The 14,804-nt window shown below is 46.5% G+C and overlaps 2 pseudogenes across 2 annotated transcripts in view; both read left to right on the top strand.

The window, feature by feature from the left end:
* The window catches only part of LOC111590452 (PLN00113 superfamily pseudogene), a 2,189-nt pseudogene extending 2,162 nt beyond the window's left edge, over nucleotides 1–27 (top strand). The window contains exon 1 of the transcript NR_161417.1: nucleotides 1–27. This exon is cut by the window's left edge and continues 2,162 nt beyond it. The product of NR_161417.1 is annotated as a PLN00113 superfamily pseudogene (transcript).
* Nucleotides 1–13,499, top strand: part of LOC109943344 (protein kinase pseudogene) — a 16,102-nt pseudogene extending 2,603 nt beyond the window's left edge. Inside the window, exons 2-3 of the transcript NR_161416.1 lie at nucleotides 12,618–12,719; nucleotides 12,860–13,499. The product of NR_161416.1 is annotated as a protein kinase pseudogene (transcript). The remainder of the gene's footprint in view (nucleotides 1–12,617; nucleotides 12,720–12,859) is intronic.
* Nucleotides 13,500–14,804: the final 1,305 nt, after the last annotated feature.

Consider the following 14,804-nt stretch of genomic DNA (forward strand, 5'->3'; position numbering starts at 1 on the left):
TGTTGACGAAGATCCGGCACCGAAGTATCGTCAAGTTGTATGGGTTTTGCTCCCATCGACTATACAAATTTCTAGTATATGATTACATTGACAGAGGAAATCTTCGCGCAACCTTGGAAAATGACGATTTAGCAAATGAGCTAAACTGGCGGAGGCGAGCTGCCATTGCAAGAGACATGGCCCAAGCTATGTGCTACTTACACCATGAATGCAGCCCACCGATAATCCATCGTGATATTACAAGTGTTGACGCTTTTTCGGAGCGCCAATCACTCAAGAAGAACCGGCGGCGGTGCCCTCTGCACAGGGACGGACGGTCCGCGCGCAGGGGCCGGACGGTCCGTGGCCTGGTGCGAGGCGACGGCGTTCTCTGGTCAGACGCGGACGGTCCGCGGCACAGGGCCGGACGGTCCGCGACCTGGTGCAGGAGCTCGGGTTCCCTGCCTGACGGCCGGACGGTCCGCGCGTGCGTAGGGGCGGCGGTAGATCGCCGACGGCGCCTGGATCTCGCTCCCAGGAGGGACCCCGTCGGGGAGGAGAGATCCTAGGAGTTGTCTAGGCTCGGGCAGGCCGACCTAGACTCCTCTAATCGACGTAGAGTCGAGGAGAGGCGGAGAATTTGGAGATTGGAATACTAAACTAGGGCTAAACTAGAACTAGACTAGAACTACTCCTAATGCATAAGGTAAAAACGAGTAATAGACTTGATTTGTTCGATTGTTGGGGGTTCAATCGGCCGTAGCCCTTCATCTATATAAAGGGGGAGGTCTGGATCCGTTTCCAACTGTTTCCTGAGTTAATCCCGCGGTTTTAGGTAACAAATCCCGCGAGAAACTAGGAACCCTAACTGACTCTGCGCACGCGCGGACCGTCCGCGCCACCACCGCGGACGGTCCGGACCGTGGACTGATGTGCACCCGTTGGGTGATTGCCCGATCTTTCGATGAGAGGGTGTGGAATAACTCGATTGGGGGAGGAGACGACGTTCACGGCCCGACTACAGCCTTCCAAAGACGCTGCGCCTTAGCAACCGATACACCACCTCCTATGGCTGTCACGATCTTGTGGAGCGTGACACCCTGGCCACTAGGGCACTCGTCCTGCAAGCAATCGAAGAACTAGCAAGAACAAGTAGAACAAGTACTGAATTACCAGATCTAAATGTAGGTTTAAAGATCAAACTACAATATGGTGGGGTTCCGAAGACAAGAAGACGGGCGGCTGAACTAGCACGCGCGCTTGCAAGCAAGTAGCGAGAGCTAAACTTGATCTAAACAAAACCCGCTGTTCTTGGTGGCGGCTAGGGGGTTTATAAACATGGGAGGACGACCACAAGGGTATTGGGGTCGTGCTGCAACCCTAGGATGCGTCCCTAATGGACCTAACTTGATACACGACCCATTGGGCCAAAATAGGGTGACGCAGCACCATGGGCAGAAAAGGCAGGAAATGTCTCGGTAAGAAAACAATGATTACGGCGGCCTCAGAACAGATATGACTATAATTCCGGATCCATATGAAAGTAGACTTGATAAGCTTTCCATGTTGTGCTTGAACATTCCAATCCGAGCCCGCATCTGACCGTGGTGACCGTCACAAGTTGGTGTTCTTCTGCAGTCCGAATCCAGCATGTTCAAATCCTTTTCCCTTTCGGTCTTCTCCCTGATTCCTAAGCAAAACAAGAGTGCACGGGTCTCCATGGTCTAAATATGATGGACATGAACTCAAGAGTGTAATCACCTGATGGTTGAGTTGACGAGCACGAGCGCGAGTAATGGGACCAGAAATTGGTACTTGTATTGGTATAGATGCATCAGTAGTGTGGATGTCTTCATCATTCTCCCCTTCTTGCATTTGAGTCGTCCTCGACTCAAGCTCAACTTCCTCTCCCAAGTAGGGCTTTAAATCTGCAATGTTAAATGTGGGGCTAACCCCAAAGTCTGCAGGCAGATCTAGCCTATATGCATTGTCGTTAATTTTCTCTAGCACTTTAAACGGTCCATCGGCTCGAGGCAACAATTTAGATTTTCGTAATTCAGGAAACCTTTCCTTTCTCAAATGCAACCAAACTAAATCTCCAGGTTCAAAATTTATTTCCTTTCTACCTTTATCACTAGCAAACTTATATCTAGCATTCATACGCTCTATGTTTTCTTTAGTAGTTTCGTGCAGTTTTAACATCAATTCAGCACGCCTAGTAGCATCAAAATTTAGTTTTTCAGAAGATGGCAAAGGCATTAAATCAATAGGAGCACGAGGTAACAAACCATATACAATCTGAAATGGGCACATCTTTGTAGTAGAATGCAATGATCGATTATAAGCAAATTCAATATGAGGCAAACAGTCCTCCCACATCTTAATATTCTTCTTTAGAACTGCCCTTAACATAGTAGACAAAGTTCTATTCACAACTTCAGTTTGACCATCAGTTTGAGGATGACATGTAGTAGAAAATAAAAGCTTAGTCCCCAATTTTGCCCACAAAGTCCTCCAAAAATGACTAAGAAATTTAGCATCACGATCAGAAACGATTGTGTTGGGCACACCATGCAAGCGAACAATTTCACGAAAGAACAAATCAGCAATATGAGTAGCATCGTCAGTTTTATGACATGGTATGAAATGTGCCATCTTAGAAAATCTATCAACAACCACAAACACACTATCACGTCCCTTCCTAGTCCTAGGCAATCCCAGCACAAAATCCATAGAAATATCTTCCCAAGGAGCACTAGGAACGGGTAGAGGCAAATACAAACCGTGTGGATTTAACCGTGACTTCGCCTTTTGACATGTCGTGCAACGAGCAACCAATCTCACCACATCTCTTCTCATCTTGGGCCAAAAGAAATGACCAGCAAGTATGTCCTCCGTTTTCTTTGCTCCAAAATGTCCCATTAAGCCACCTCCATGTGCTTCCTGTAACAACAACAAACGAACGGAGCTAGCTGGAATGCATAGCTTGTTAGCTCTAAACACAAACCCATCACTAACGATATATTTGTTCCATCCTTTCCCATCTTTACAATGCAGCAACACATCTTTAAAATCAGCATCATGAACATATTGGTCTTTAATCGTCTCTAATCTAAAGATTTTGTAGTCAAGTTGATTCAGCAAAGTATATCTCCTAGACAAAGCGTCAGCAATGATATTCTCTTTTCCTTTCTTGTGCTTAATAACATAAGGAAACGATTCGATAAATTCAACCCACTTAGCATGTCTACGGTTCAGTTTTCCTTGACTACGAATATGTTTCAAAGATTCATGATCAGAATGAATAACAAACTCTTTGGGCCACAAATAATGCTGCCATGTTTCTAATGTTCGCACAAGAGCATATAATTCCTTATCATAAGTAGAATAATTTAGAACAGACCCACTCAATTTTTCACTAAAATATGCAACAGGTTTGTCTTCTTGTAACAAAACACTACCCAATCCAATTCCACTAGCATCACATTCAAGCTCAAAAGTCTTATTAAAATCAGGAAGTTGGAGGAGAGGTGCATGTGTCAACTTATCTTTCAGCACGTTGAAAGCGTGCTCTTGTACTTTGCCCCAACTAAAATGCACTCCCTTCTTCGTAAGCTCATTCAAAGGTGCAGCAATGGTGCTAAAGTCCTTCACAAAACGGCGATAGAAGCCAGCAAGTCCTAGGAAACTCCGCACCTGTGTGATAGTCTTTGGCATAGGCCATCCATGTATCGCTTCTACCTTGGCTTGATCAACCTCAATTCCCTGTGGAGTCACAACATAACCAAGAAACGAAACTCGATCGGTGCAAAATGTGCACTTCTCAAGGTTACTAAATAAACGTGCATCTCGTAAAGCATTAAAAACAGCACACATGTGATCAACATGTTCATCCATAGATTTGCTGTAGATCAATATGTCATCAAAGTATACTACCACAAATTTTTCAATGAAGGCACGCAAAACCTCGTTCATTAATCTCATGAAAGTGCTAGGTGCATTAGTTAACCCAAAAGGCATGACTAACCACTCATACAATCCGAACTTAGTTTTGAAAGCAGTTTTCCATTCATCTCCCAATTTCATACGAATCTGGTGGTACCCACTACGCAAATCAACTTTAGAAAAGACGATGGCACCACTCAATTCATCAAGCATATCATCTAAACGTGGAATAGGGTGTCGATACCGTATCGTGATATTATTAATAGCCCTACAATCAACACACATACGCCATGTTCCATCTTTTTTAGGCACTAAAATAACCGAAACAGCACACGGACTAAGAGACTCACGCACGTAACCTTTGTCGAGTAGTTCTTGCACTTGTCGCTGAATTTCTTTTGTTTCCTCTGGATTTGTCCTATATGGCGCATGATTTGGCAAAGATGCACCAGGAATAAGATCAATTTGGTGCTCAATCCCTCGTATAGGTGGCAGCCCCTCTGGTATCTCACTTGGAAATACATCAGAATACTCCTGCAAAATGTTAGTAATAACAGGAGGCAAAGAATGCTGCATATCTTGAATTGAAATCAAAGCATCCTTGCATACCAAGGCGTAGGCAACAGTAGTGGAAGCAAATAATTCATTAACATCAGTTTTTGTCGCAAGCAAGCAATGTCCTTTCAATTTTATCCCATCTTTGTTATTACCAACAGCTTTAATATTCTTGTTGTTCTTAGTTTTAGCTTTGGTAGCTTTAGCAACATCATCACGCACAATAGCCTCAGGGGACATGGGAAGCAAAATAATTTTCTTATCATGGTGTATGAGAGAATATTGATTTGATCTACCATGATGCATACAATCTGAATCAAATTGCCATGGTCTACCTAGCAGAATATTACAAGCATCCATAGGCACAACATCACAGTCAACAACATCACGATATGAACCAATAGCAAAATTAATTCGTACCAGCTTGGTTACCTTGACCTTACCACTATTGTTGAGCCATTGAATGTGATATGGATGCGGGTGCAGTTTGGTCGTAAGTGCAAGCTTCTCCACCATGTCGCTGCTAGCCAAGTTGTTGCAGCTACCTCCATCAATGATCAAACGACATGAACGCTCCTTAATGACACACTTTGTTTGAAACAACGTATGTCGCTGATTCTGCTCTGCCTTCTCCATTTGTGCACTAAGCACACGCTGTACAATGAGGCTCTCATAATGCTCTGCATCATCTGCACCAATCTGTTCTTCGGGTGGTTCCTTAGTGCCTGCATCATCAGCCGCAAGCAAAGCAAGTGTAGCTTCATCCAAATCACTAGCAGAGGAATATCCACCATCGTCTTTTACCACCAAAACACGCTGATTAGGACAATCACGCTGCACGTGTCCATAGCCCTTACATCGATAACACAGAACATCTCTTGTTCTACCTGTGGAAGCTACTGAAGAGGCACTACCTTCGGGTTTCTGGGCAGATTTGGTTGCTGAATTTGTGGAAGATGCACGTGGTTTGTCGCTGGAGGAAGGCGGGGGTGCTGGTCGACTTGGCGAGGGAGTTGGTGCTGGTATACGGCCGGTCATGGACGTAGTCGTGCGCTGTTGCCATGGTGTAGATTTTCCTGCAGAAACATTAGACCTTGCACTAGCACGTCGTCCCTGCACTTCCCTTTCAGCTTTGCAAGCAAGATGAAACAATCGGGTTACATTACCATAATCTTTATAAGCAAGGATGTCCTGAATTTCCCTATTTAACCCGCCCAAAAATCTAGCCATAGCAGATTCCTCACCCTCCTCTATGTTACAACGCAGCATACCCATTTGTAATTCCTGATAATATTCTTCTACACTTTTAGTACCCTGTCTCAATTGTTGCAACTTGTTTAACATATCACGTGCATAATAAGAAGGAACAAATCTAGCCCGCATGACCCGTTTCAACGCATCCCAAGTTTGTGGCATGTTATTAGGATTCTTCTTACCATGTTCTATCCACCAAACAGAAGCAAATTCAGTAAACTCACTAGTAGCAGCTCTAACCCGCGCATTCTCAGGAAATTCATGGCATGCAAACTTTTGATCAACCGCAATCTCCCAAGTAATGTAAGCATCAGGGTCATATTTACCATCAAAAGGAGGTATTTTAAATTTAACCTTACTAAAAGCATCATCATTACCATGTACCTCACGTCGGCGAAAACCACCCATACCTCTACGGTTAGTACGTAGTCGCCGGCGATTAGGTGCTTCTTGGTCATCTTGTTCAGTATCAGCAACATAGTCATCCCAGTTACCTTCGGCGCCCTCATCACGCCCACCATTGTTATTAGCATGCATCTCATCAAACCGCCTCAAGAGTGCGACAAGGCTCTTGTCAATATGAGCAACTGTCATTTCCACATTTGCAAGTTTGGTGTTTGTGTCGATCTGTGTGGCCTCCAATTGCCCCATCTTTTCATTCGTCACCTGCATGTCATTATCAAGACCTTCCGTGTGCGTCTTCACCAGCCTTACAAAGTGTTGTATGATACCCTTGGTGCGAGGAGAGTGTGGCATATTACGAGAAGCATCATCAACCTCCAATCCTGCCATGGTTAGACGAACAGAGGCAACAAGAAAAAAAAAACGTGAAGGAATAAAAACTCTACAACTATTAGGATGTAGCTACTGCAAGGCGCTCACTCTCAACCTGCCACACAAGCTCTTACCAATTCTTACCTTGCACAACAGGAGGGGTCAGCAACCAACAAGTCTGCAACCGTGGAATAAGTGTATCGGTGCCGCAGCAACACGACCTGTCAAACTGTAGTCGAAATATGTAGAGTTGTAGGTGGGCTGAAGCAAGGAATACACAAGTACCACGTTAGTTACAAAAGCAAGCTGAATAATCGTTCAACGGTGGTACTGTGCTGGTCCTAGGCTAAACCACGCTAGAGACGTGAGCCTAGGCACAAAGGTAGTCACTGAAAAAGAACAACTAGCACAGCACAAAGAGAAACAACAGATTTAGAGATTCAGCCCCCTTCTTCTTCTTTTCCTCTTTTTTTTCTTTTCTATTCTTTTTCTTCTTCTTCTTCTTTTTTTTTTGCAGGGGCCTAACCCTTTTTTTTCACTATGACAACCCAAACAATAAAGATATTGCTAACAACCCCTTTAAATCAGATTTAACAAATCTTGTTAATATAGGAAGTCCAGAAATCTCTACGATGATTGCGGAGCGCTCAGAACGAATTTTGAGATAAGGTCAGATCCGTTGGAAAGAAGATAAGATAAGCTTTCTAGATTGTATTTAAACTTCCAAATCGGATATGATATGTATCCGTGGTGGCAAAAACGAACCAGAGATGTTTTTGGTGATGGTGGATTTCGTGGTGACCAAAACGTGGTAGAACTCAAAACTCTAAAGGAATAAACTAAGACCAGCAACTCGACACAACCGATGCAACCAAAAACTCAACAAGCCCTAACTAAGTAGTACTAGTAAATGCTCAATGGTTTATAGGATTGCGGTAAAACTAATCTACTATTTTTTGGCTTTTTCTGGACTATAGGAGATAAGAAAACAGCGAAGAAAAGTAAATCTCTCACCGATAAACCTTGCTCTGATTACCAACTGATGTGCACCCGTTGGGTGATTGCCCGATCTTTCGATGAGAGGGTGTGGAATAACTCGATTGGGGGAGGAGACGACGTTCACGGCCCGACTACAGCCTTCCAAAGACGCTGCGCCTTAGCAACCGATACACCACCTCCTATGGCTGTCACGATCTTGTGGAGCGTGACACCCTGGCCACTAGGGCACTCGTCCTGCAAGCAATCGAAGAACTAGCAAGAACAAGTAGAACAAGTACTGAATTACCAGATCTAAATGTAGGTTTAAAGATCAAACTACAATATGGTGGGGTTCCGAAGACAAGAAGACGGGCGGCTGAACTAGCACGCGCGCTTGCAAGCAAGTAGCGAGAGCTAAACTTGATCTAAACAAAACCCGCTGTTCTTGGTGGCGGCTAGGGGGTTTATAAACATGGGAGGACGACCACAAGGGTATTGGGGTCGTGCTGCAACCCTAGGATGCGTCCCTAATGGACCTAACTTGATACACGACCCATTGGGCCAAAATAGGGTGACGCAGCACCATGGGCAGAAAAGGCAGGAAATGTCTCGGTAAGAAAACAATGATTACGGCGGCCTCAGAACAGATATGACTATAATTCCGGATCCATATGAAAGTAGACTTGATAAGCTTTCCATGTTGTGCTTGAACATTCCAATCCGAGCCCGCATCTGACCGTGGTGACCGTCACAAGTTGGTGTTCTTCTGCAGTCCGAATCCAGCATGTTCAAATCCTTTTCCCTTTCGGTCTTCTCCCTGATTCCTAAGCAAAACAAGAGTGCACGGGTCTCCATGGTCTAAATATGATGGACATGAACTCAAGAGTGTAATCACCTGATGGTTGAGTTGACGAGCACGAGCGCGAGTAATGGGACCAGAAATTGGTACTTGTATTGGTATAGATGCATCAGTAGTGTGGATGTCTTCATCATGGACCGTCCGGCCTCCGGGCCGGACCGTCCGCACGGTCATTTTTGGGTTCGAACATATGCCCCCCTGCCTTTTGGTGAAGGTTGACGAACCAAAAGCATATGAACTAAACCTGATATAAGTCACCGGCTTTTCGATATGGAGATTATTCAATAAAGCACCAATATAAAGGCCGTTTCGGATTGTATCTTTCTCGACCATGACCATTTGATCAATGGATCAAAAGGAATAGAATGGAGGTGCCCCCCAGTCTGGATAGACGAAGGGATTATACATGTACCATGGATTCATCATCGTGCCATTCCATGTTTGAACAGGATAATATACCGATGATGAGTAAATAGGTGGAAAGTACCCTGGTCTCATAGAATGAATAGGCGATGCTTGTTGTGTCACCTTTTGGGCCGTTTTGATTAACCGTTTTGTTTTAGCAGGTGGCCAGGGTTTCTTTGTTGACCGATCACGTGGAACAGTCTTTTTGCTAGCATTTTTGGAGAGCAACTGATCAAAAGTAGGATCGGCTTTGATCAGCCGATTATATGTGCTTTGACCTTGCGTCTTTTTTCTTGCTTTATGTAGAGGTTGACGCCTTTGGTCATAGGGGGACTGTCCGGCTGAGTTAGCCGGACCGTTTGTCTGAGCACCGGATCGTCCGCACGTAGGTGCCGGACCATCTACGATGTTCGGGCTAGGCTGATGTGTTTGGTTCATTAACTGTGCCTGCCCCCCAGTGTCTTCGGACTTTTTAGCCTTCTCGTCCGAAGCCTTTCGAGCAATCTCCTTTTGTGATATATCTGACATGCGGGGATCGCCAATGACGATACCCTTGCCTTTGCCTTTATCGGCCATTTTGGGCCGAACCAAGACCCTTTTGCATGTGAGTTCTATTGTATTAACAGGAAAGAGTTGTGTGTCTACTTGCATCTCCTGAAAAGCCAATCGACCCTCATTTATGGCCGATTGTATCTGTCGACGAAAAACATTACAATCATTGGTGGCATGAGAAAAGGAATTATGCCACTTACAATAAGCACGCCTCTTTAATTCATCAGGAGGAGGAATAGTATGAGTTAATTTAATGTTGCCGTTTTTCAGTAACTCGTCAAATATTTTATCGCATTTGGCAACATTAAACGTAAACTTAACTTCTTCTTGTCGATTCTTTCGAATCGACTGTAAAGCAGAACATGGTGAAGGTTTAGCCTGCCCTTGCCAAACCAGTTCGGCGGTGTATACATCCGTGGATTCATCGTCCGAGTCATCGTATCCCACTAGATGCATCTTATGGCTAGCCGATTTTGATGTTTCCTTACTTCGGCTTTCACATGTCATAGCCCGCTGGTGCAAGTGCACTAGCGAAAAGAATTGAGTGCCATCTAATTTTTCTTTTAAGTAGGGTCGCAACCCATTGAAAGCTAGCCCTGTTAGTTGTTTTTCCGCGACATGAATCTGAAAGCATCGGTTTCTAGTGTCCCGGAATCTCCGGATATAGTCATTAACCGATTCTTCAGGCCCCTGTCGGACTGAAGCTAAGTCAGCCAATTCTAACTCATGTTCTCCTAAGAAGAAGTGCTCATGAAATTTCTGCTCTAATTCTTCCCAAGAGTTAATAGAATTCGGTGGCAAAGCAGCGTACCATGCAAATGCAGTATCAGTAAGGGACAACGAGAATAAACGAACGCGGTAGGCTTCCCCATCAGCCAATTCTCCCAAGTGTGCTATGAATTGGCTTATATGTTCGTGTGTGCTTTTCCCACTTTCACTAGAAAACTTAGAGAAGTCTGGTATTCTAGTTCCCTGTGGGTATGGCACGGTGTCGAATCGGTGGCTATAAGGCTTCCGATACGATTGCCCTGTACCTGACACACTAACACCGAGTTTGTCCCTGAACATCTCGGCTACCTCGTCTCTGACCCTCTCTGCCATGTCTGGCGACCATCCATTGAGTTTGTGGGTGGAGATTTCAGGTTGCCTGACATTACTCTGTCGGCTTTCCTCCCAGGTATGTTTGAGGTGTGTGTTAGGTGTCCTATTAATGTCACCAGCTCCTGCCCTATACCCCTCAGGCTCTCTTGTGGCCGAATAGTATTCAGCCCTATGTCCATGAGGTGGTATGGCATGATTATAATGTGTTGCTGGTGGGGCACCATAATGTTGCTGCGATGAATGTGGGAACTGTGCGTATTGTGCAGCTCTCGGCTCTGCGTATGCATATCCGGACGGTCCGGCGTAAGAGGCCGAATGATCCGCGACCTGGCCAAATGGTCTGAAGGTATATCCAGATTGTCCAGCCGTATATGGTGCTACGTGGGTAGTCTCGTACCCAGACCGTCTGTCGTAAAGAACTGGACGGCCCGCGATCGGGCCGAATGGTCCAGGGCTGTACCCGGATGGATCGGCCATATATGGCGTGACTTGGGCAGTCTGCGCATGGACCCGTGTAGAGTCGGATGGTCCAGCGTAATACGTCGGCCGGTTCATGCCATATCCGGACGGTCCGGCGTAAGATGGCGGACGGTCCGCAACATATCCGGACGGTCCGGCGTGATGCACCGGACGGTCCGTGATGGGGCCGAAGTGTTCAGGGTTGTATCCTGATGTTCCGGCCATGTACGGTGCGACCTGAGTGTTTTGTGTGCGGGCCTGCATCTGGTCGGACGGTCCGGCGAAATACGCCGGACGGTCCGCGGTATAACCGGACTGTCTGAGATGATGCTCGGACGGTCCGGTCGCGTCCAGTACCTGCCGCGTGCCTAGTGGTTGCGGCTGTGATGGTGACACGAAAGTGTGCATCGGCATACCATATGATGGCTGGGTCAAAGGTGACCCGTTTATAGCCGATGTGTTTGACGTGGGTGGCACTGTATTAGACTCTCGCGATGGAAAATTAGGAGCAGCTGATTTCTCGTATGCACGTAAATGCATTTTAATAGATTCATCTACATATCGCTTTAACTGATCTCCTCGTTGATCCATGAAAGTCGTAAGAGATAGATCTGGAGTACTTACAGCGGGACCCTGCAGTGGAGGTAGGAGAGATTCCATATCGATCTCCCCTTGACGGACGATCTTCTGGTGGCGATCCACCGTGAAGTGTGACAAGTACTTGTCCGCCGCCTCCTTGCGCCGTTCGGAGAGTTTATGCAGCAGTTCCGCCTCTTCCTTGTCGCGTTGTTCGTTCCATTGCCGCATCACCTCCTTCTCATCGCGCATTACGAGGTCTTCAAAGGGCCTTTGGTCATCAGCCGGGAGCGCCTCCATGGCCGGCTTGATGATGTTGGTAGTGGAGATCTTGGTGTGATCCTTAGAACCGGCCATTTATGGGCCGATTTTTAGTAGATCTAGACACCTATTCCCCAGCGGAGTCGCCAAAAGTATGTTGACGCTTTTTCGGAGCGCCAATCACTCAAGAAGAACCGGCGGCGGTGCCCTCTGCACAGGGACGGACGGTCCGCGCGTAGGGGTCGGACGGTCCGCGGCCTGGTGCGAGGCGACGGCGTTCTCTGGTCAGACGCGGACGGTCCGCGGCACAGGGCCGGACGGTCCGCGACCTGGTGCAGGAGCTCGGGTTCCCTGCCTGACGGCCGGACGGTCCGCGCCCTAGGGCCGGACGGTCCGCGCGTGCGCAGGGGCGGCGGTAGATCGTCGACGGCGCCTGGATCTCGCTCCCGGGAGGGACCCCGTCGGGGAGGAGAGATCCTAGGAGTTGTCTAGGCTCGGGCAGGCCGACCTAGACTCCTCTAATCGACGTAGAGTCGAGGAGAGGCGGAGAATTTGGGGATTGGAATACTAAACTAGGGCTAAACTAGAACTAGACTAGAACTACTCCTAATGCATAAGGTAAAAACGAGTAATAGACTTGATTTGTTCGATTGTTGGGGGTTCAATCGGCCGTAGCCCTTCATCTATATAAAGGGGGAGGTCTGGATCCGTTTCCAACTGTTTCCCGAGTTAATCCCGCGGTTTTAGGTAACAAATCCCGCGAGAAACTAGGAACCCTAACTGACTCTGCGCACGCGCGGACCGTCCGCGCCACCACCGCGGACGGTCCGGACCGCGGACCGTCCGGCCTCCGGGCCGGACCGTCCGCACGGTCATTTTTGGGTTCGAACAACAAGTAACAACATCTTGCTCGATGCAGATTTTAAGGCCTGTGTTGCTGACTTTGGCACAGCAAGGATTATAAAACCTGATTCATCGAACTGGAGTGAACTAGCAGGGACATATGGTTATATAGCCCCAGGTATGTGGTCAGTTTCTGCTCGCACATGACAAATATATATATATATATATTCTCGTTTTCATTTTCTTATAGCATATATAACTTTTATTATCATCCTAATATATATTTCCTAAATGTAGTTATTGCACTGTCTTTTGCAGAGCTTTCATACACATCAGTTGTGACGACGAGATGCGACGTCTATAGTTTCGGTGTGGTTGTGCTAGAGATTGTGATGGGGAGATATCCTAGGGAGTTGCAGTCCCTTGGTTCCAGAGGAGAGCGTGGTCAGCTTGCGATGGATTTCTTGGACCAGCGCCCATCATCTCCAACAATTGCAGAGAAGAAAGAAATTGATCTACTCATCGAAGTGGCATTTGCTTGCATAGAAACTTCTCCTCAGTCAAGACCAGAAATGCGACATGTCTACCAGAAACTGGTTCACCAACAACCGTCATCGCTTGCCTCACCCTCAAATTCAATTAAACTAGAACAAATAACAGATGGGGAAGTGTAGTGTAAATTGTATTGCATCAATGATTAACAGTACCATATTTGAGAGGCTGAGGGTTCTATTAGAAGACATTGTGAAAAGTATTAGTAATAAATAAAAGTCCTACAAATTAGTATCCAGACCCGTCCCTACATCATGCATCGAAGAGAGATAGATCATGCTAAATTTCATCAATGCCGCTGGTATGGTTCGACTTTGTTTCTGAAAATATGTTTACCATGATGACAGCAACGATAATTAGAGAAGTGAATGGATAGGAACAAAGAAAGGAATACTGTAAAAAATCAGAAGCATCTATCCATTAATTCAATAGGCTATAATCATCGTGGACAATGGTAGGCACTAAATCGATTATGTTTTGTAAAAAAAACCATATTGTTGGTGCCGATCTGGGCGCCAAACACCGGAGATAAACCACCTGGTGGTGCTCTCTGCGGAGGCGCGGACGGTCCGCGGCCCTGGGCCGGACGGTCCACGACCTGGCGCAGGAGCGGCTCCTTCTCTGCGTACATCCGGACGGTCCACGCCTGGGCTCGGACAGTCCGCAATGACGCAGAGGGTCGTCTTCTTCGTAGCAGACCTAGATCTCGCCTCCTGGGAGGGACGCCGTCGGGGAGGAGAGATCCTAGGGTGTGTCTTGGAGTCGGCAGGCCACCTAAGACGCCTCTAGTCGACGTAGAGCCGAAGAGAGGTGAAGATTCGAGGTAGAGGAAGGCTAAACTAGGACTAAACTAGGGCCACTCCTAATGCATAAGGTAAAAACGATAAGTATAATTGATTGGATCGATTGTGGGGGGTTCAATCGGCCGTACCCCTTCATCTATATAAAGGGTGGAGGTCTTGTAAACCCCTAAAATATGTTTTAAAGGTATTAGGTAGTCCCTTTGTTATTTGTGAAATAGTATTAGGATTTATTTTAGTATGAGATTTACTATTGAAGCATATTCTTCTAAATAAATGAATGAATGAATAAATAAATAAATAAATAAATAAAATTATTATTTGCATCTCATGCTGGGACTTTGTTTGTGCATCTAAAATTTGAACTCCAACTTAAGTTATAATTTGGATCTAAAATAGGGATTTAAATGGAGAAAAAGGAAATGGAAATGATAAAAAAAAGAAAGAAAAGCAACTTACCTGTCCGCAGGCCCCAATCCACTAACTGGCCCATTTAAGCTCGCCCCTACGCAAGCCCATTAGGCGACGCGCTGCTGAGAACAGGTCTATGACATGTGGACCCACCTTGTCGGCGCAAGCCTGTCGTGGCGCGCTCCTCAGCTCACGCGCACGCGTTAAAATTTCATGGATGATAGGCGGGTCCCTGGGGCAGTGTCCCAGCTCGCCCATGCTCTCTCGCTTATGGCTGACCTGTGGGATACTCCCCTTACCGATCTTCTCCCTCAGCCGTATCCTTCTCGTAACAGAACCGAGCGGAAGAAATCACCTAAGGATTCGATTACCGGCAAATTGTAACCGCCTCCAGCTCATGCCAGCCTCGCCTCTGGGCTATAAAACCAAGCCCCGTGACTACTTCGCCCTCTAGCTATACACCATCGCCGTCGCAGAGGGGGGGAAGGGGTGGAGCCGGG

Source organism: Zea mays, chromosome 6 (genome assembly GCF_902167145.1).
Source record: "Zea mays cultivar B73 chromosome 6, Zm-B73-REFERENCE-NAM-5.0, whole genome shotgun sequence".
Taxonomy (NCBI): domain Eukaryota; kingdom Viridiplantae; phylum Streptophyta; class Magnoliopsida; order Poales; family Poaceae; genus Zea; species Zea mays.